This window comes from Gopherus flavomarginatus, chromosome 10, assembly GCF_025201925.1.
Source record: "Gopherus flavomarginatus isolate rGopFla2 chromosome 10, rGopFla2.mat.asm, whole genome shotgun sequence".
Lineage (NCBI taxonomy): Eukaryota > Metazoa > Chordata > Testudines > Testudinidae > Gopherus > Gopherus flavomarginatus.
In genome coordinates, this window is record NC_066626.1 from 7397648 (window position 1) to 7418494 (window position 20847).

General features: G+C 45.7%; 2 long non-coding RNA genes across 3 annotated transcripts in view; one reads left to right on the top strand and one right to left on the bottom strand.

The window, feature by feature from the left end:
* Nucleotides 1-3666: 3666 nt before the first annotated feature.
* LOC127030330 (uncharacterized) lies at nucleotides 3667-13984 on the top strand. The gene is made up of 3 exons (XR_007768359.1): nucleotides 3667-3746; nucleotides 7130-7374; nucleotides 13903-13984. It is a non-coding gene; the product is annotated as an uncharacterized LOC127030330 (long non-coding RNA).
* LOC127030326 (uncharacterized) overlaps nucleotides 7728-20847 on the bottom strand; it is a 55087-nt gene continuing 41967 nt past the window's right edge. For both annotated transcript variants that reach the window (XR_007768351.1, XR_007768350.1), the window contains one exon: nucleotides 7728-8218. This is a non-coding gene — a long non-coding RNA (uncharacterized LOC127030326). The remainder of the gene's footprint in view (nucleotides 8219-20847) is intronic.

Genomic DNA, 20847 nt, shown 5'->3' on the forward strand with positions numbered 1-20847 from the left:
GCAGGATTTAAGATCTGCCCTGTGCATTATGTGACTGTTAACTTTGCATGTTATCTTGATATGGTTTCTCAAACGGAATAGGAAAAAAAAGAGAAGCTTTTCCACTCATTCTTCAGAAAATCATTTGATTCTTGCTGATTTGGTGTAGCGCTGATATTTTGACTCCTTGGTTTAGCGGGTCAAAAAACAAAACTATGTTTTCAGATACCCAGGGTGCATTAGAATATGGCTAGGCTTCAGCTTCCAAGTTATTTATTTGCAATGGTGTTTGTGAGGATAGCCTCATGAAATGCAGTTCACAGGGCTCCCTGGAACAGCTGACAGGCATTAGGTCTGCCATGAAAACGGGCATATCATTTCATACAGTACAATCGTCAGATCTCAAACACATAGCAGAGAAGTGGATGTGACATTGCTCCAGACCTGTTCCTCGTTGCAGTCTAAAGAACAGCAATGATTAAAGCAAAGTGATGGCTGAAGAGTATGCCTGCCTAGGCAATGAGAGGGTTATTACTGGAGCTGGTTGAAAAATGGTATTTTGTGCTGCAAGTTTTGAAAAGGTTTGGATAAAATTTTTCTGAAAATTTTTTAAATGAAAACCAAAAATTGTACATTGGGGGATTTTCTCTCCCCCACCACTTCTTCCTGTTTTCCCTGTCCTCCAAAAAACCTTCTGCTTTTCCCAACCAGAACTCAATTCTGTCTCTATGGTACAAGAAACACTGGAGAGAATTATACCATAGAGAGGAAGGATGATCCAGTGGTTAGAACACTATCCAGAGACCTGCATTCAATGCCCGACTTCTCCACAGACTTTTTGTATGACCTTGGGCAAATGACAGACTTCTATGCCACAGCTCTCCATCTGTAAAATGGGAATAATAATGGGTTGTTATGAGACTACATATATTGAGGATTGTGAGGCACTCTGATGCTATGGTGATGCGACTATATCAGTACCTAAGATACGTAGAGGAAAATCAGAAGGCACCAATCTCACAGGTATAGAATCAAGAGTTGGTTCTCCCAGGTTGTGATCCTTGTTTTTAGAAGCATTAAGCTATAACCTCTAATTAGCTTCTATGTCATATTTACATGCAGTCTGAGATGATGAAAACCAGAATGTCAATTTAGTCTGATCTGGGATGCAGGCACTGGATATTTCTACATTCATGCTCTGAAAAGTGGGATTTGAACTTGTTTTTTGCCCATTGTGTCAGTTACATAGAATATCAGGGCTGGAAGGGACCTCAAGGGGTCATCTAGTCCAACTGCCTGCTTAAAGCAGGACCAATCCCCAGACCCCTAAATGCCTCCCTTAAGGATTGAATTTACAATGCTGGGTTTAGCAGGCCAATGCATAAGCCACTGAGCTATCCCTCCCCCCTGATTCCTTAGTTCATCAGAGAAATCAGTCTGACTTGCCAGCTGGCTTCCAAGGCTCAGCCTGAGACGGAATAATATGTTCCTCCCAAAGGCATTGTGATCTTGATGTACCTTTGTTACCAGATACCATTAGAAGGCTGAACAAGGAAAGAGGTGTTCTAAGTCGGCAGAAAGAAGCACCGGACCAAGTGAGAACAGGGGATGGGACAGCAGGTGTGCAGAATGGGTGTTAGGAAAGGGAGAGGATGAAAAATGACATCTGCTGGAAGTCGACCCTTATTTTAACCCATTTATTGTTGCAATCAGAGCCCCATTGTCTGGCTGCTATACAAAGACCAAAGCACAAGCCGTCCCTGCCCCAAAGCGCTTACAATTTAAATAGCCAGGACAGACAAAGGATGGCAAGAGAGACGGATTGCTATGCCAGTGGTAACACTAGGGAATAACCCTGGGTCTTCTGAGTCCCAGTCCCGAACCACTACTCCAGCTTTCCTGTCTGCTTGAATTTGGCCAAATCCCAGGGTCAATCATGGTGCTGCAGAGATGGGGCCTCGGGAGCATGCAGACTGGATGCTGAGGGAGCGGAAACTATTAGATGCTAAGTGTCTTTCTACTAATCAAGTTGCAGTGGGGGAGGTTTAGGCTGGATATTAGGAAAAACTATTTCACTAGCGGGGTGGTGAAGCACTGGAATGGGTTCCCTAGGGAGGTGGTAGAATCTCCTTCCTTAGAGGTTTTTAAGGCCCGGCTTGACAAATCTCTGGCTGGGATGATTTAGTTGGTGTTGCTCCTGATTTGAGCAGAGGGTGGGACTAGATAACCTCCTGAGGTCCCCTCCAACCCTAATATTCTATGACACAGAAAAATAGACTGATAATGAAAAAATCAAAGTGTGGGACATGTTTGGCTGGAGCTGTATGGCCTGATTTTCAGAGGTGCTGACCACCAACGAATCCTTTTGTCTGTGCTGAGTACCATTCATGCAGAGCTCAGTACTGGCGCAAGGGCTTTCAGCAGCATGCCGGATTTTTTTCAGGAAGCCCATGAAATAAGTGACAGTTCAGTAAACGAATGCGTTATTATTCATGAACCTTTCTTTCTTTTCCCTGCTCCCTTGAAAGACGGCAGCGTAATGTCATCACTCCCCAAGCAGAACCCAGCTCTTGCGCCTGATTAAAGGGAACTGAAATAGAAAATATTGCAATGAGTGATTTCCATGAATACCTCCTGTGTGCACTGACTCCAGTCAGACAGCCTGTCCTCCTGGTTTACTCACCAGAACCGCCGGATCCCGTCACATTTAATTATCCAGCTCAGAAAACTAAACATGGTGTAAAATGTAGTGTGCCCAGATGCTGTGTGGCAGACGGGGATGAATTACCGCACTGTTTGTGGTTGTTCGGTGGTCGTGTATGAAACCATTTTGGGTGCATTGTTCCTTTTTGCCTTCCTGTTGCTCAGACCACATTGTCCTGGTGCCCTTTGTTGATTCAACAGCATGCAGATCTGGGCCAGATACAGTCAAGTCAATGTAAAAGGGCCCGTTTTAGCGATACTACTTGCAGACTTTAATACTGAAAAGGAAATATCAGCATATTTCCCAAGCTACTGGTTTGCTACCCATAAGGCCATGCACTTTGCTTCTGGTGGTCACCTTCAGCCAAATGTTCTCTGATGGTTCTGTAGTCAGATGGATCTGAAGGATGGATCTCTCCATGTGCTCCATGAGGCTCCAAGGGTGGGGGCTGGAGATGACAGCACCATCCTTATCCTCAGGCCCCAGCCAAGCAGTCAGATACCACTCTGATGGGCTTAGGCAAAAAATACATAGAGAATCTGTCAGCGCCAACTCAGCCTAGTTCCCCTGTTGTGATGTGAAGCATGTCTGAGGGCAACTGGTAATGAAGACACTGAGGTAGATCAGGCCATTCAGAAGGCAAGCTACAATGGGAGCCTGTGATGGGGGAAACAGTTGACAAGAATTAGGTGAAAGACATGTTTGTTCGTATCAGGCCCTGAAGGATGGAGCCCTCAGAGAAGCACGGGTCAGGGCACCATTAGACCCCAGGCTGGGACTGTTTGGTTTCAGGATAAAGGCCAGGAAGCAGGCCCTGGGAAGTGTATCTATCTCTGGAGAGGGGAATCAGGGTGTTGCTACAGCACAAGGAAAGAGTCAAGGAAGGGGCGCTAGCTGTCAATCTCCTTTAGCAAAGCATGTTGGGAATGGGAGGAGCTTGGGCTCTTTATAAGGCAGGCACTAGTCTTCTGTCACTGATAGGCAAGATGCTGCTGAGGAAGGAGATGGTGGTTGCTGTGCTGGGAAGAATGCTAGGTGGTAAGCTCTGAAAGGGGACATACAGGTAGGAAGGAGCCTCCGACTTGGCAGATTCTAGGTGTATATAGACTGGCTTTAGGGTGTGATTACTGGGTACTTTGTGAAAGATAGTTCTGTGCAATCTAATGTCTATAGAAGTAATAACCACCCTGTTTTTTTTTTAAATAGAGCAGCTTCATCTCAGTTCCTCTGTATTCTGCCTCTTTGCTATGGTTGGTGATAGTGCTCTGCAAGGCACAGCTCAGCTACCACGCAGCTCGGTACATTGGGTCTCTAGGGGCTGGGGGCTGTCAAACTCCACGGCTTGAAATCTTTTCTTGCCCTACTAGGGGCAAACTCTGATGGACACAATCAGTAGTAAGTCCCACAAGCTCCTTCGCATGGAGTCTGCTGCTCTCTGTCTGTGGAAAGCCTACCCAGGGAATGTTTTTGGCCCTAATGATTAGGAGTAAGGCCAAACTGGAACTTGTGATCTTAACTCTAGGTGCTGGAAATCTGGATCCAGATCTTGTGGCTTGGCCCACTCTTACTCTTGTCTGCCCTTAGAGCTTGAAACAAACAGCAGTTGTGATGCACTGATGACTTCCCCCTTCCTTTCTCTAAAAGCTTTTCTGTGGCAGCTCTGTTTGAGCTCTGGCAGAGTTATAGAAGCCCTGAACCCGATGGCGGGGGCCTGCTGTATTGTTATATTGCAGGGAAGTCACTGAGCTGCTGCTGTGTTTATGGCACATGTGTAGCTGATGATCCATCTGTGAGCCCTAGGAGGAGGTTTCGAGGGTTGGAAGTAGGAGCCATGCCTGGGGCGATTCATAGTCTCTGCTACCATTCACTTTAATGACAGCAAGCCAGCTTCTCTTTGGGGTTTATTTTATTACACTCTTAGTCACAGGCTCTGTCAAGTGAAACTGTAACTTTACTGCATCACACTGGGGCCAATTTCCTACCAAATATGATTAAAAGGATGTGGGGTCACTGGCCCTGACAACCTCCATGACAGTTTCCAGATCCTTATCTCTTACAAACGAGTGCAGAATTCAATTTAACGGTGAGATTGGGGCTGATTTGAAGCAGGGGGGATAAAATGTGTCCAGCTCCCCATGGCGGGTGAGTAGAGAGAGAGAGGGAGAAATATATATGGGGGATAGTGACCAAAAGGACTCCAATGATCTCCTGTGTGCTGCAGAGGATCAGCAGATGATCTGTGGCACTACAGCTAATTGGAACACTTCTGTTGAAGGTGAAGGAGGAGACACGACTCTCACACTCTGGAGACTGGTAGTTAGAGCCCTAGGCTGGGATGCAGGAGACCCAGGTTGAAGTCTGTGATCTGTGAGGAAAAACTCTGCTCTGAATCAGGCAGAGCAGGGGCTTGAATCTGGGTCTCTCATTTTCCAGGGCAGTGCCGTAATCATCAGTACATGCACACACCTGCCTTCTTGCATTGAGACACTCGGGTTCTGCTCCAGAAATGGACCCATGCTGACCCAACTCTGTTCTCACGAATGTTCTTGAAAGCTATTGGTTTCATTCCAATGTGGAACAAAAACAATGCTCAAAGATTCCAAAATTGCAGTGAAATCACATTGTCATCCTCGGATCAGCTGTACTTCCCACCCCCCTGGGATCCCATAGAACCTCTGCTCCAGGCCCACCGGGTGGCTTGAGATTTGTAGGGTGGGAGTTATTGGATGTGGGAAGGTCTCTTTGTAGCATGGGGCCCTCAGGACATGGCCAATGTCCAGTCTGAAGTCTATGCTCTTGAATGGAGGCAACAGTATCTCCCCAGTGAGGCACTTACATCCCTCAGAGAGAGGATCCTGTCAGTGCTCCTAGTGGAACCTTCCTGTCATGGTGGGGCCCAGGTAGCCGTGTAGAAGGGAAAGACGTCCGTGAGTGTAGTGGGCTGTCCATGTTGGTTTTCCCTGAGAGACCTTTGACTTGGCTCGTCTTCCTGTCTGTACCCAGTTCACCAGGCCCCAAAGCCCTTCCCCAGGAGGCCAGAATGCAAGTTCATTCCCACTGGTGAAGCCAGTGCAACTTCTAGTGTAGTCCTGTGGGGGATTTCTGCACTGGGACCCATGGACTGACCGGGACAGGAATGAGAAGGAAAAGATGGGAACATTTGGAAGGAATGACAGGGAAAAGGAGAGGGAGGAGCTAACTGAACAAACACAGAAATCTCCCGCAAACAAGCTGAGGACTTGCATCTGTGCCACATGCTGGTAGATCAGAGTTGGCACCGACTTACGCTGACCTTGCTCTGGCGTCAATGGTTACACAAGGTGCGAGGCGAGGGTCTGACCCATTTTGCATCTGTGTTGTTTTCATGTCATTAATGTCATGCTGCTGCTTCTGCACCACTAAATTCCAGGAGGGCGCTGGAACTCTTTAACATTGATGGGGATGTGCGCGGGGGGAGGGAATTGGGCACTTGTTTCCCTCCACTTATGGGTGAAAGATTCCACCCATAAGCCTGGCAGTTGCAAACAAAGGTCTCCATCCCCATGGCAGCTTCCATCTCAGCAGCTGCAAGCAAACCCCGCCCCCTGCACCAAAAGACTGATGGTTTCAGGGACCTGAAACTATTTTGTTGGCTGATGAGTGGCCCCCAGGTTTGAAGCAAGTGAGGAACCTGGCTGAGTTAGATGCCAGTCAGCTTTCCCCTCCCTCTGGTAGTTGATTCTATGAGCGTCACCAGCAGTTATCTGCCTGCTCAAGCTATCTAGCATGCACATATGTCCTGTACTCCGCCCCTCCCAGTCCCTCAGGCTGTGCTAGGATGCTCAGTTCTCAGCACTAAAAGCTATCACCTCGTCCACTTGCATGGTCAGACTCTGTTCCCTTACAAAACCAGAAGTTCACGGGGTGCTTCCTGGCCAGGGCTAAAGAGCCCTGACATGGGACAGATCATTCTTGCCGTTAACATTAAAACACCCTGATTATCTGTCACGAGCTACAAATTCCAGAACCCGCCTCATCCTTTAGGAAAGGGTTTTAAAAAAACCCAAACCAAACAGTCTTCATTTCTCTGATAAAACAGTAGTGGTTCAGGATAGTTTTTGTGCTTGCAGTGATGAACGTTTCAGCTGCTTTACCCAGGGTACAATTTATCACCCTCACACATTCTTAGCAAATTTATCTCCTCACTCCCAGAGCACGGTTGTGCTGGTTTTAAGATTGCACTTTCCCTTTTTGAAAGTCTGCCAACAACAAAACAGTACAGAACAGACCCTTTGTAGCACAGGCTGGTCTGTGTTCGCCTCAAAGGCTGTGACATTGTACATTTGTGTTACTTCAGGAATCTGCCTCTCTCTGTTACGCAGCCCAAACAACAGTGGTCATGCATGTTAAATTGTTGCAGTTTAGACTTGCCGCATTCTAAGTGGGTGTAGCTTTTCCTGTCTGCAGAATGAAGTCAGAGCTGATGTTAGGCTAATGGTTAACAGCATAAAAGAGAAGGGAGTTGGCTGGAACGTGGTACTTCTTGGGAAGTTCGTGTGTGGCAATGATAAGGTTGAAACGACTCTAAAAACAGAGCAAAACCACCCGTCTTCCTCACACCCGGCAAAGAGCATGCTGAAATGGGCAACCTCAGTATGCAGTCGGTCCCAAAATAGCTGTGCCGGTCCCAGAATATTGGAGAGACGAGATGGGTGAGTGTGACATACTAAGACACAATCCAGACTAATGAGTAGCTGTATCACCCCTGCCCTCTAACCTGGGGTGCCTTTTCCACTGCTTTGCTGCTCACAAACGGCCTCCAGCATGTAAGTCACTCCCAGCTGTGTCTCTGTGTGTGTGTAGCCAGCCAGACACACCTTGGCTCTTATCAGCTTTTAAGCTTAGCTCAGGGTGACCCCACCACACTCCCAGTCTCAGCTTTCCCCCTGGAAACATATGTCCTGTACTGCCCAGCCCTCTCCTGGACAATACAAATACACTGAGTCTGTTATTCCTTGTTACCCCAAATGGAGTTACCCAGACACTTCAACTTCAACACACTGGATCAGCTAAAATCTAACTCGTTTTATTGTTTTAAATGAATACCAGTAATGAGACACAAGTCAGAAATGGTTACAAGAAAAACAAACATAAAATGCTCACTCATGCCTAACTTAACAAACTTTATATGAGATTCAAGCAAAGTTTTTCACCACGTGATCCAGCAGATTACAGACCGAACTCTCATGTCAGGACCCTCCCTCAGTCAAACGAACACTTCGTTTGTCTCTTCAGGTGCAGTAAATGCAATAGGCAGTGAGAGAGAAAGGGGTTCCTTAGAGGGTTTGTTCCTCCTTTTTATAGTTTCAGTTCCCCCATGAAAAACGTTTCTAGCTGAGAACAAGGGGACAGATTCTATGTGGAAGGATGTTCCCTGCTGGTTGCTGGGTTCTTTTTTTCATTTGTTTGATCTTCTTCTTTTGTCTTCCCTTCCTGCTCGAGCACACATTCCTTTGTTTAGGACACATCAGTTAGCCAACTTCTGTTTGGGCAGAGCTGTGGGGTTTAGAACATGTGTTAATAACACCACACAGGGGAATCTTATAACTTCACATACAAAGTTGCCACATATACTTTACCAGGACAATACTGACCAGCAAATTATGAATTTTCTGATCATGTCTTTCAAGGTATACTTTGTACAAAGATTATTACTGTAGGATGTAAATACAGGGATATATTCTGTCACAGTGAGGTGATATCTTTTACTGGACCAAATTCTGTTTGGTGAGCGAGACAAGCTTTCAAGCCACACAAAGCTCTTCTTCAAATATCACTGTCTATAACCCTCTGACCACTACCTACAACTCCAAATACTCTGAACAGTTCTGTAGATGGGCTTCAGAGAAACTGAGGAACCCCTTGCTGCACCTCTCATACTCCAGAAGGAATCACCCCAAACAAGAAATCATCACATACTGCCACATACTGGAGGAAAAAAAAATGAGGAATTTCACTTGGAAATCATGCAAAAAATCTAAAACAAGTATATAAAAAAATCTGATGATCGCCATCCAACACAAAAACACCCCCACTACACAATTGACTTCTTCCACAAACTTTGCAACATTAACAACCTCCCTCAGAATACCATCTTCGCCACCATGGATGTCGCTTCCCTATACACCAACATCCCTCAAAATGAAGGCATCACTGTCTGCCTCAAATATTTACAAGTCAACGAACAACCCTCAGATACCAAGCCCAAACACATTGCCATACTCAGCCATTTCATCCTGACCTTTAACAATCTTACATTTAACTACAAACACTTTCCCCAAACCATGGGAACAGCTGTGGGTAATTGGATGGGTCCCCAATATCCCAGTCTCTTTGTGGGCTACCTTCGAAGAAGAATTTCTGGACAAATGCACCTCAAAACCAATGATATATGTGAGATAAATTAATGATATTTTCATCCTCATCCTTTAAGACAGCTTAAACTCCCTCATAGATTTCCACTACAATTTCAACAACCACCACTCATCCATTAAACTCTCTCTGGAACACTCCCACACTAACATCAACTTCCTGGACACCACTACTGGCTTTGACAATGGAACTTTACAGATAACCATATACAACAAAACCCACAGATGGCTGCACCTACTTTCATAGATCCAGTAACCACTCAAAATACATCAGGAAATCTGTTATCTGAATGCCAGGCTGTAGATACCACAGAATATGCTCACAGTAAAAAGTCCAGGGTATTCACCTTAACATGCTCAAAACTGCCTTCACCAAACAAGGACACTCCACAAGAAAAGTAGATCATGGAACGGGCCACTCAAATATCTGGAGAGAACCTGGTTCAATACATAGGTATATCTCCTATTATATAGATATATATCTCCTAGAACTGGAAGGGACCTTGAAAGGTCACTGAGTCCAGCCCCTGCCTTCACTAGCAGGACCAAGTACTGATTTTTGCCCCAGATCCCTCAGTGGCCCCCTCAAGGATTGAGCTCATAATGCTGGGTTTAGCAGGCCAATGCTCAAACCACTGAGCTATCTCTTCCCCCAAAACAGAAATAACTCCCCCTCCAACCACACACTCCTAGTTGTCACCTACTGCCCCACACTGGAACCCATACAGGGTATCATCATATAACTAAAACCCATAATCTTTCCTGCCCCTCCACTTCTGGCCTTCAAACAAACTCTCCAGCCTCTCAAAGTTCATCATCAGAAGCTCCCCACAGAACAAGACACAACTCAAAGAGGCACCAGAACCTGCCAGAACAGATGGGAAACTGCAGACATATCTCCCCTGCTACAATGATCAACACCCCTCACAACACACCTTTCAAGATCCAGGGATCCTACATGTGCCTACCACAACATGTGGTGTGCCTCACCCAGTGCACTAAATGCCCCAATAATAACTATGTGGATGAAACCAAACACTATGCTCGTTAATGAGCTCAGACAGGTCACTCCATATCTGACCTCTCAGTCCTCGTCCTCAAAGGAAACCTGCACAGCACCTTCAAAGGACGAGCCTGGGAACTTGAATTCATAACTCTGCTAGACACTAAAAATCAAGAGCTGAACAAAGATCCTGGATTTATAGCTTAGTAATAATGTCTTTACCCACTAACACCCCTTTTTTTCCTATGACTGCAGAGGTGTTAACGGGCCTCTGTACCTAGAATGGTCCCTTAGAATATGTGTTAACTACTTACGTTAAACAATCTGTTCCATGGTGCATTTAGCTGTGACGATGGAAGTACCTTTCCCAGACTTGAAGAAGAGCTCTGTGGCTTGAAAGCTTGTCTCTCACCAACAGATGTTGGTTCAATAAAAGATTTACCTCACCCACCTGGTCTTGCCAACTTCAATATGGCAGATGGCTCTCTTCAGAGGAAAGCCTTTCAAACAGTGATTAGTGGCTAAAACGTCTTCCCTCCTGGCTCATTGGGGATTGCCATAATTTTCTTTCCTTTCCCTTTCCTCAGCAGTTTGCACCCTATCTTATAGCCAGGGCTGGTGCTTCCATTTAGGTGACCTAGGCGGTCGCCTAGAGCACCAGGATTTGGGAGAGTGGCATTTTGCCGCCCTTGGCGGCAATTCAGCGGTGGGCAGTCCTTCCGCGCTCTGGGTCAGCGGTGGCAATTCTGCAGCGGGTCCTTCACTCACTCCGGGACCCGCCGCCGAAGTGCCCTGAAGACCGGGAGCACGTAAGGACCCCCGCACCGCAGAATTGCCAGGAACGCGGAAGGACCTCCGCCTAGGGCGCCAAAAACCCTGGTGCCATTCCTGCTTGTAGCCCTTCTACTTAGGGTGACCAGATGTCCCGATTTTATAGGGACAGTCCTAATATTTGAGGTGTTTTCTTATACAGGCTTCTATTACCCCCCACCCCTGGTCAGCATACTTCTACTTTGCTACTTTCATAGGTTCTTAGATTTCAAAGCCAGAAGGAACCATTGTGATAATTTAGTCTGACCTACTGTATAACACAGACCAGAGAACTGCCCCAAAATAATTCCTAGCTGATCTGTGTATTAGTGGATGGACTGTTCTTTATCATTAACCTCCTATGCCATCTCCTGGCATACAGGTGTCTGCTTTAGAGCAGCAAAATCTTTTGGAAGATTTTTTTGTTTTAAGTAAACAATATCTTTTTGGTCCAAACAAATGCATGTGGAGCAAAATTTTCTGGTTTAAACTTTTTTAGTAAAAATCTTCATTTGGGGATGGGAAGGGATTGTGATGTTTCTCTTTATTCATCTTTCATAAGGAAAAGTACAAAAAGATAACTGATGTACCAATAGAATAATGCAGTTTGACAAGCTGAGAGAAGACAGACATGTTACACGAGGGTGGGGATTACAGTAATAAAATAGGAAGAGAGAACTTTTTACCAAAAATGGAGCTCTTCATTTGAAATTCTAGAGACCCAATATTTTTTTTTAAATTTCCCACAAAAATTAATTGGTGTTTTTTGGCTAGCTCAGGTCCATTTGATCACTTTATCTGTTTTTCCTCTATTTATTTACATTGGCCTTTTTGTCTTGTATGTAATTAAAAAAATTTTTCTTGGTATTTTTTGCTCCTCCTGTTTTCTTTGCTCCCCACATTCCTTCACGCATCGAGGGGGGTATACACTAACCATGGAAGGTCTATTAAATGGCTCTATAGTGCGGGCTGTTAGTGCTTTCACAGCTGAGCTCATTGCCCTGATAGCAGAGCAAAGACTGGAGTGCCTGAGTGCATAGGCCGGTCCACTGCTGGCTGCACTCAGGCCTGCTGTGCACACAGGGAGAGAAGCTGGATGACAAAGAGCTGCCTGTTTTATTTGCCATCGTGGGATCATGCTTGCACTGGCACATGGCTAAAATGCCCAGACACCTTTCCCTGTCCCACTCCCAAGGCCTACTCTAGTCATATGTTCCATTCTATGCATCCGAAGAAGTGGACTGTAGCCCACGAAAGCTTATGATCAGATAAATTTGTTAGTCTTTAAGGTACCACAAGTACTCCTGCTCTTCTTTCAGCAAACCAAGCACATGCTTGTGGCAGCACATTTTCAGGGGAGGCATTTAGGCCATCTTTTTTTTCTTTTTCTTTTGCTTTGGGGCAGTGCGTTGTGCGTGGGGGTGCCCTGGGGCCACTGCAGTTCGCGTCATGGGGGAGCAGCGCCTGCACCTTGTGGCTGGACCGGGCAGGCTCTGAGTGGGGGACACTCGGGCTAGGGGCCACCCCGCGGGGTGCACAGAGCAGCTTGCAGGTGCTCCAGGGCAACTGCCCCCCAGAGCCGCAGCCGGGGCTGGGCAAAGTGGCCCGAGCTGCCCAGGGACTGTGGCAGGGTGGCCAGAAGCAGCAGCAGCAGTGGGGCTGTCAAGGTATTTTTCCCACTTTGAACTTTAGCTTCTAAAAAGTGGGGACTTGCATGTACCCTTCTAAGCTTAATTCCTAGCTTAGATCTGATAGTGCTGCCACCAACCAGAAATTCGAGTGTCTGGTACACTCCCTGTCCCCCAAAACCTTCCCTGGGGGACCCAGGACCCAAACCCCTTGGGTCTTAAAACAAGGAGAAATAAACCATTCCCCCTCCTTCCCCGTCCCAGACTTTCCCATCCCTGGGTTACCCTGAGGGGCTACACTGATCCAAACTCCTTGGATCTTAAAACAGAGAGGAACTAACCTTCCCCCACCTCCTTTCCCTCCACCAATCCCCTGGTGAGTTTAGACCCAATCGCCTTGGGTCTTAAACAAGGAAAAAAATCAATCAGGTTCTTAAAAAAGAAAGCTTTTAATTAAAGAAAGCAAAAGTAAAAATTATCTCTGTAAAACCAGGATGGAAAATATTTGCAGGGTCTTCAGCTTATATAGACTAGAGGGATTTCCTCCCCCTTAGTCTAAGATACAAGTTACAGCAAACAGAGGTAAAAATTCTTCCAGCAAAATACACATTCACAAGTTAAGAAAACAACCATAAGACTAATCTGCCTTTTCTAGCTAGTACTTACTATTTTGAACATGAGAGACTGTTTCAGAAAGATTGGAGAATGACCTGGTTGCACGTCTAGCTCCTCTTAGCCCCAAGAGCGAACAACGAACAACACAAACAGCACAAACAAAGACTTCCCTCCACCGAGATTTGAAAGTGTCTTGTCCCCCGACTGGTCCTCTGGTCAGGTGTCAGCCAGGTTCACTGAGCTTCTTAACCCTTTACAGGTAAAAGAGACATTAACTCTTAACTATCTGTTTATGACAGGGGCCATAGAGGGCGAGGTGCTGCTGTGTGGGGCCCGTGCCCCACTCTCCAGGGCTTTACACCCTCTGGGGCTACCCTGCCCTGGCTCCTTAGCCCCCAGCTGGGGCGGTCCCCCGGCTCTGCTCTCCCAGGTCCCAGCTAGTTCTGAAGGCGGGAGCCCTGGCTGGAGGGACTGTGGGCGGAGGTGCAGCCTGGGAGCCCCGCTGCTTATCCCAACCCTGCCAGCGCTGGACCGGCTGGAGGCGAGGGAGGAGTGGGTGGAGTCAGCACTGGTATGGGGGAGCCAGGGCTGGGGCAACACGGGGGTGAGGGGAGGGGGGGACTGGTGTGGGAGGTGAGAGCCCAGGGCTGGGGGGCAGCCAACAATTTTTTTGCTTGAGGCGGAAAAAAAACCCTAGAACCGGCCCTGCCCACTCCTTTCCCCTGAATCACTCTGGCATTTCTCCCCACTCAGGAAACTTCCCAGTATCCTCTGGTCCTGAGTCCACGACACTGCCCCTAGCTCAGGAGCGCTCGATGAGGTGCCTGCCAGAGACCTGAGCCCAACAATACAGCTCCTTGAGTCAGCCACAGACGTCACCAGAGCTCAGAGACGAAAAACTTCCTTCCCCAGAGCGAAGTGAAGCACTCCTAGCTCCTGCCAGTTTGGAACATTAACCTGAGGCAATGAACATGGGCTGCTCCGAATGCACTGTGCCATCTGGAGGGCCATGCCTGTGGGTCTTCGGAAACCTGAAGTTTTGCTGGTCAAAAGCTCTGTTATAACAAAGGCTACTTGTTCCTCTCAATGAGCTGCCTTTATCCGTTTGAATTATTTTGTGGTCTTGTCTGTAAGCATCTAAATCATCATTTCAGGCTCTCTTAGATGCGTGTTTATTAGGTGGGTTCTCAGAGGAAGGATAGCCCAGTAGTTAGTGCACTAGCCAGAGGCATGGGTATAAGACCCTGCTCCGCCACAAGTCGATGCTCAGTTCACCATCAGTCAAATGGGGTTAATCGTATTTCTTTGCTCCGTGTGGGGTGTTGTGTGGATAAATCCATTAGACCGTGAAACGTTCAGATGCTCTGGCAATGGAGACCATATAAGGACTGAAGAGAGAAAACGTTCCCATACTGCGACTCTTCGTTACAAATGCAGAGATTCCAGGCTCTGACTCCTCCATGAAGAAAGGCGGGATATTCCGTTTATGAACCCAGGATGCTGCATTCTGCACATGGTAGCAAAGAATTCAGTTCTGAAGTGGTCAACTGACTTCTCAGGAAGCCCAGTCCTTGGGTTTTTACAATGTCTTGTGTCATTTTTACACTGTTCATCTGAATGCTTTTGTTAGCTGTTATGCACTTCATCTGGGGAAGCGTCTTGTTGCAAGTAACTGACATTAGTCTATTACCTCTTCTCCAAACGGGGCAGCATGTGTTTGTGCTGTAAAAATACAAATACTCTTTTAAAGGGAAATTACTGTCTTTAAGACACACAAGGAAAAAATTCAGTGGGGCCACTGACAGCTCTGGCTGGATGTGTGACTACTGAAGAACCTAATGTCTGGATAAAAGTACTTTGAGGGCAGATTGGAAGCTGGATTTGGAAAGCACAGGAGCTGTACGTGACAACTAGTGAATAACAGATCAGTACTGGAAATGCTGTGGAAATAAAGGCAGTCTAGTCTGTGCATAATACGTGGAATTGATCATGTGATTCTACTTGAGCCAGAATATTCTTTCAGAAAGAGAACTGACCAGATGTCTCTTTATTACCTTGGACAATGGTGCACTTATAGTACAACAATCCATCAGGGGGTCTCAGCTCAGCCCCACAGAAAGTCCTTGACACATTTATACAGAAGGGCCATGTTCTCACAACTTTGGTGCATTTTTACACTTGACAAATAGCTGTATGACTCCGGTTTTGTTCAAAGTCACAGTGAGTCAAGCACAGTGCCCCTATTCAAGGGCCCACCAATGGTGGTCTACATCTCACTGTTTCCTCCTTCTTTCTTGTTTTGTTTTCCCCTTGACGGACATTTGTGTGCTACATCTCTCACGTATCTAGGCTTCTAAAAGAGTTCTGGGGATTTCAGCAACTACAAAATACATCTGCTAAGGGCTCTAAGAACAGGGGCTGGAGAGTCTGGAGTGGGGAAGTGTCATTTGCCTCATGATCTTGTCGTCTGTTGTATCTTCTGCTTCCTTCCTACAGTACTCTCCGCTCTTGGCTTTCTCAAGTTCATAGATTATAAAGCCAGAAGGAACCACTGATCATGTAGCCTGATCTCAGAGGCCATAGGACTTCTCTGAATGAATTCCTGTTTGAACTACAGCATTTAAAAAAAAAACCCAAATAAATCCATGTTTATAGAAATGGGTAACGAAGCCCTTGAGCATCTTCAGAATGCAAGCTGTTGGCTCTTCTGTACTGACAAATGGAACCACTGGAGATGAGCTCAAACCCAAGGCTAGCTCTGAGCACACTTCAACTTCAAGATCTGGATCTGAATTAAGCGGCCTGGAATCAGCTCTAAAACCTTTAGATAAAGATTTATCTCTTCCGTCAAATGAGTTGATTTTTTTAAATACTTATGACAGACGTGCCTAGAGGCTCCAACAAAAAACAGGGCCTCATCATGCTAGATGCTGTAGAAATACCTAATGTGAGAGAGAGAGAGAGAGAGAGAGAGAGAGTCCATATACGTCAAGTGGTTCTGAAGGTTCAGATCTAGACTTCAAGCACCATGAAAAGTCATGAAAAGACTTCAGGCACAAAGAATAATAAGATGGAGGTGTGAAGGGCCCAGCCAGGAAGAAATTGGGCACAGAATGGCTACTGGAGAGCAATATTCTACTGAAAAATTTGTATGAGCAAAATTTCCAGCTGAAGGGCCTTGGTTTAATCTTTGTGTGTAAGTACAGATACTGTGATTCTTTCCTGGATAATGCTCCCTTTGACTGCAGCAGGTATTTTATCTGCTTGGGGAATATATTTCATCCGTTTACCTTAAGGGGCAGAAGATATATGGAATACGGAAAGAGAATTTTGGGTCCCCAGTGCTACAAACTCAACACATGTGCATACGTGTTTGCAGGAGTGGGACCTAAATATGCAAGTATACATATTAAAGCCACTTACACAGTAGGGTTTAGTGTTTTCTGACATAGTCTCATACTGGATTTAAGTCGATATGAAATGTTTTGGCTTTTTTGCTTTAAAATATCACCATATCCAATAGTAACTTTCTCAGAGTAAAAACAGCAGTGAGGTAATATCCATGTCCAGGCACTGTTTAACTGGTCTAGATCTGAACAAATAAGCTTCCTAATGGCAAAAGGCTTCCTAGCCTGTTACCAATCCTGCGCCATCCTGTTGCCTGCTTCCATCACTCTTGAAAAATGGAAATTTCTTCCACTAATATTCAGTAAAAGCAGGGTGATCTTATACAGCCTTCTTTTACACAAACCTTTGTACAATAGCAAAGTATCCCATTCTCCACAGAAATCAGATGCAGCATTGTAAATGTGGCAAGTTATTTAACTTCCCATACTGCTGCCCTTCTACCCCATTAAATTATGGCAAGTATATTATGATTTATCCCTCCTATTATCATTCTCTTCCTCTTGCTATTCTTCTAGTCATGCATCATCAATATGGAGATCTTTGGTGTCTCTTTGTACACTCCTGTAATTTTTCCAGAGCTCGGTTTATGTGCCTTCAGTCTAAGCATCAAAATGATCTCACAGATCATCGCAAGATTCTCTCTAGCATAAGGTCCCAGGGCTTTTGTGGCAAGTGATATGAGCTGCTTGACTGATCACTTTTAAATGGGAATCTGGGATTAATCTTTGTAAGAAGGCAGTTTATGAGTTAGCTTGTCTAGCGTTCTTTATTAATTAGCACAGTGATAGTGCATCCGTTCTTACTTAGAGGTATGAGACTCACATATGGGGAGCGAAAATGGAGAATTAGCCTCTTTTTATTAAATTATCAATATTAGTAAGACCAAGTGTTCAAAATCATGATTCTAGCTAAAAGTCTTTGGGTTTTATTTCTTTTATTTTCCGTCTTCCAGTTTTTGAACCTTTCGGAGTCATGCCATCTTCAAGCAGCGCTTTTCTGCAAACTTGAAGGCTAGGGACTCAAAAGCTGAGGTTCTCATGTTCCCATAAAAGCAGGAGTAGGTAACATTAAATTCTTTGCTTACTTTAGTATTTTTGCAACTTAGAGTCAGTTCAAACTCCTGTAGCAAATGCCTCTATCACACAATGGATTTTCTTTTGTGAACCTTCACGCAGAATTGATCATACACACTTGTGAATTGGAATCTTTTGTGTGCGTGTGTGTCGGGAGAAGGGGGAAGAACTTGATGTATTTTCATATAAATCTGTACGCAGTAGGACTTGTTTTGCCAGATTTGCAGGAAGTAAAGGAGTCCCCGAGGCATGAGATGAATGTCTGACAAAAGCAGATAGTGTCTGACAGCTCTTATCAATGCGCAGGGGTCAGACTGTGGAGCTGGAGGGCACGGTGATCTGATCTTACTGTATTTGGGGAAGAGTCATTCTTAAGAATAGTGCAGCTTTGTGCTATTCGAGGCATTCACGTTCACTGCCAGTGATTGAGTCCCTTGTTGCTACATCATTGCTTATTATTAGCGTTCATTCCAGGGGATATAGCTGGTGAAAATACAACTGAAGAGAACAGAGAGAAGATGTCTGGACAGCTTGTCTCTCTTTAAATTGGCCTTTTTTTCTCCATTAAAGGACCAATCCTTCAAATCCTTACTTGTTAGACTTTTATGATTCAGAGGCTTCAGTAGACCCAACACCTGTGAACTATGGTTGCAGCATTGCGCCCCAATCCAGAGCCAGATGGTGTCCCCCAAATCCATATGTGAAAGGGGCCCTTGACATACAGATCTTCCCCTTTGGCAGGAAGTAGGAGAGAGACAGCTCCCTCCCTTGAACTCTCCTCTATTGCTATGACCATGTGTAGGGCTCTTTGGGACTTCAGTGGAACAGGCTTGTCCCTTGATTTATTTATAGTGCGTTGTGGCTAAATGCAGACGGAGCTGAAATTCTCTATAACTTGGGGTCCTTGTTTATAGAGTGGAAAGGTCTCTGCTTTCTGTATGACTTAAAGACTAAATCCAGCTCTCCTTACTCCAGTGAGTAGTCTCATATAAATCCATTCCCCTGCTGTAGCCTGGCCAGAAGAGTGAGGCGTGTTGGCAGGGACTAGGGTGACCAGACAGCAAGTGTGAAAAATGGGGACAGTGGTAGAGGGGTAATAGGAGCCTACATAAGACAAAGGCCCAAATATTGGGACTGTCCCTATAAAATCAGGACATCTGGTCATCATAGCAGGGATATACAGGGAAGCTGGTGTTGCTCTGCCTGTTCTCCATTCATTTTGTGGATAAATAAAGAACTCCATTTTCCAGAGCTCTCCGGGCAGCTGCCAATACTGGTTTTCATGTAATGCTGTGCTGTCCTGCTTGGGAACCCTACTCTGAGTGAGTTAAGTATTTCTGAAGGTCTGACTGCAATTGCTTAAAGCCAGGCACTGCCCAAGCTTCCCTAACATGTCATCCCTCGCTCTGCGTTTCAGCATCTCAGCTATGCTGTTTCATTCAGCAGAGCCTGCCTGTTAGTTTGAGTTGTAGCTTGGCTTTGTGAGGTGGATGAAGATCTACAAGCAATCCCCACAAGCTTGGGACCTGAAGCAGAATCTGAACCCAGGTTTCCAGAAATGAAAGGCCAAGCCACATATTAATACAGTAATAACCGGTTTCCAAAGAACTCAAGGGTTACATTTTGATTACAATTCAAAGCACTGTTCGAGTTCTGTGCATCTCTACGGAAAGTTCATGACAGAGAGAGAGAGAGCATGGCTGGGCTCCTGTGAACCGCTCTGGAATAGGATAAATGTATTGGATAAGTGTATAGGATAAGTGTATTAAGAGATGAGTCATTTCTGCCATTGAGTCTTGAAATTTCTTCCATGAGATCAAACCATATTCATTTGGTTTGGCTTTGCAGGTTGTCAGGGAGTTCAGAGAGAACTCAGCACAGCATGGGCAGTTCTGATTTGTGGTGCTGTTTGATTCCTCATGGCAGGCAGCTTCCCAGTGGGTGTGATTTTTGTGTTGCTGGTTGCATTTTCCTGTAAATACTTATGCCTAAATCCTTTCACCATGTATCCAAATTACTGTGTTCCTCTGTGTCTTATTCCAGCATTCAGGTCGAAGGCATTTTTTTATTTGGTAGTGCATCTGTTTTGCTCTTGCCAGATGTGCATTGCTTTAAGAGGCATAGGCCTAAATTTTCAAAAAAGACTAGTTGCTTTGGATGCCTCAGTGTCTGGATGCGCAACGTAATTCCCCTGACAAGGGGATTTTCAGACAATAGAGAGCACATGCCCTCTGAGAATGAAGATTCTTCAAGGTTTCAGACTGGGTACCTAACATCGCTAGTCACCCTTGCGGATGTAGGCTGTCACAAATCTGTCCGTCTGGGTTCCTTTCTTCACTTGGGTAGGCGGGGTGTTAGGTCACCTGCTCTGGTATTCACTATCTTGCCGTGGTCACTTTAAAGAGGCCAGCTGTCTTTGTGCTGCATTTACTATTGGCTTTATGCCTCTGGAATGTGGTACCTGCAAAAGAAAATAAAGCACCAACCTGGTCACTTCTAGAAAGAGATGCATGATGCACCACTTTGCCAAAGCCTTCCCATATGACTATATCCTGGTTTCTAGATGATTTATAACCAGGCAGCAAGGGAACATGGGGTTTAATCTCCTTTCAAGATCGTAAATACCAGGCTTGATGGAGGAATCCAGGACAAGACTTTTACAAAGGCCAATGGGAATTGAATGACCAACTCATTCAAACTGGGAGGAGTGGTAGATATGCTGGAGGGTAGGGATAGGATACAGAGGGACCTAGACAAATTAGAGGATTGGGCCAAAAGAAATCTGATGAGTTCAACAAGGACAAGTGCAGAGTCTTGCACTTAAGATGGAAGAATCCCATGTTCTGCTACAGACTAGGAACCGAATGGCTAGGAAGCAGTTCTGCAGAGAAGGACCTAGGGTTTCCATGGATGAGAAGCTGGATATGAGTCAACAGTGTGCCCTTGTTGCCAAGAAGACTAACAGCATTTTGGGCTGTATAAGTAGGAGCATTGCCAGCAGATCGAGGGACATGTTCATTCCCCTCTATTTGGCATTGGTGAGGCCTCCTCTGGAGTACTGTGTCCAGTTTTGGGTCCCACACTGCAAGAAGGATGTGGAAAAATTGGAACGAGTCCAGCAGAGGGCAACAAAAAAGATTTGGGGGCTGAAGCACATGACTTATGAGGAGAGGCTGAGGGAACTGGGATTGTTTAGTCTGCAGAAGAGAAGAACGAG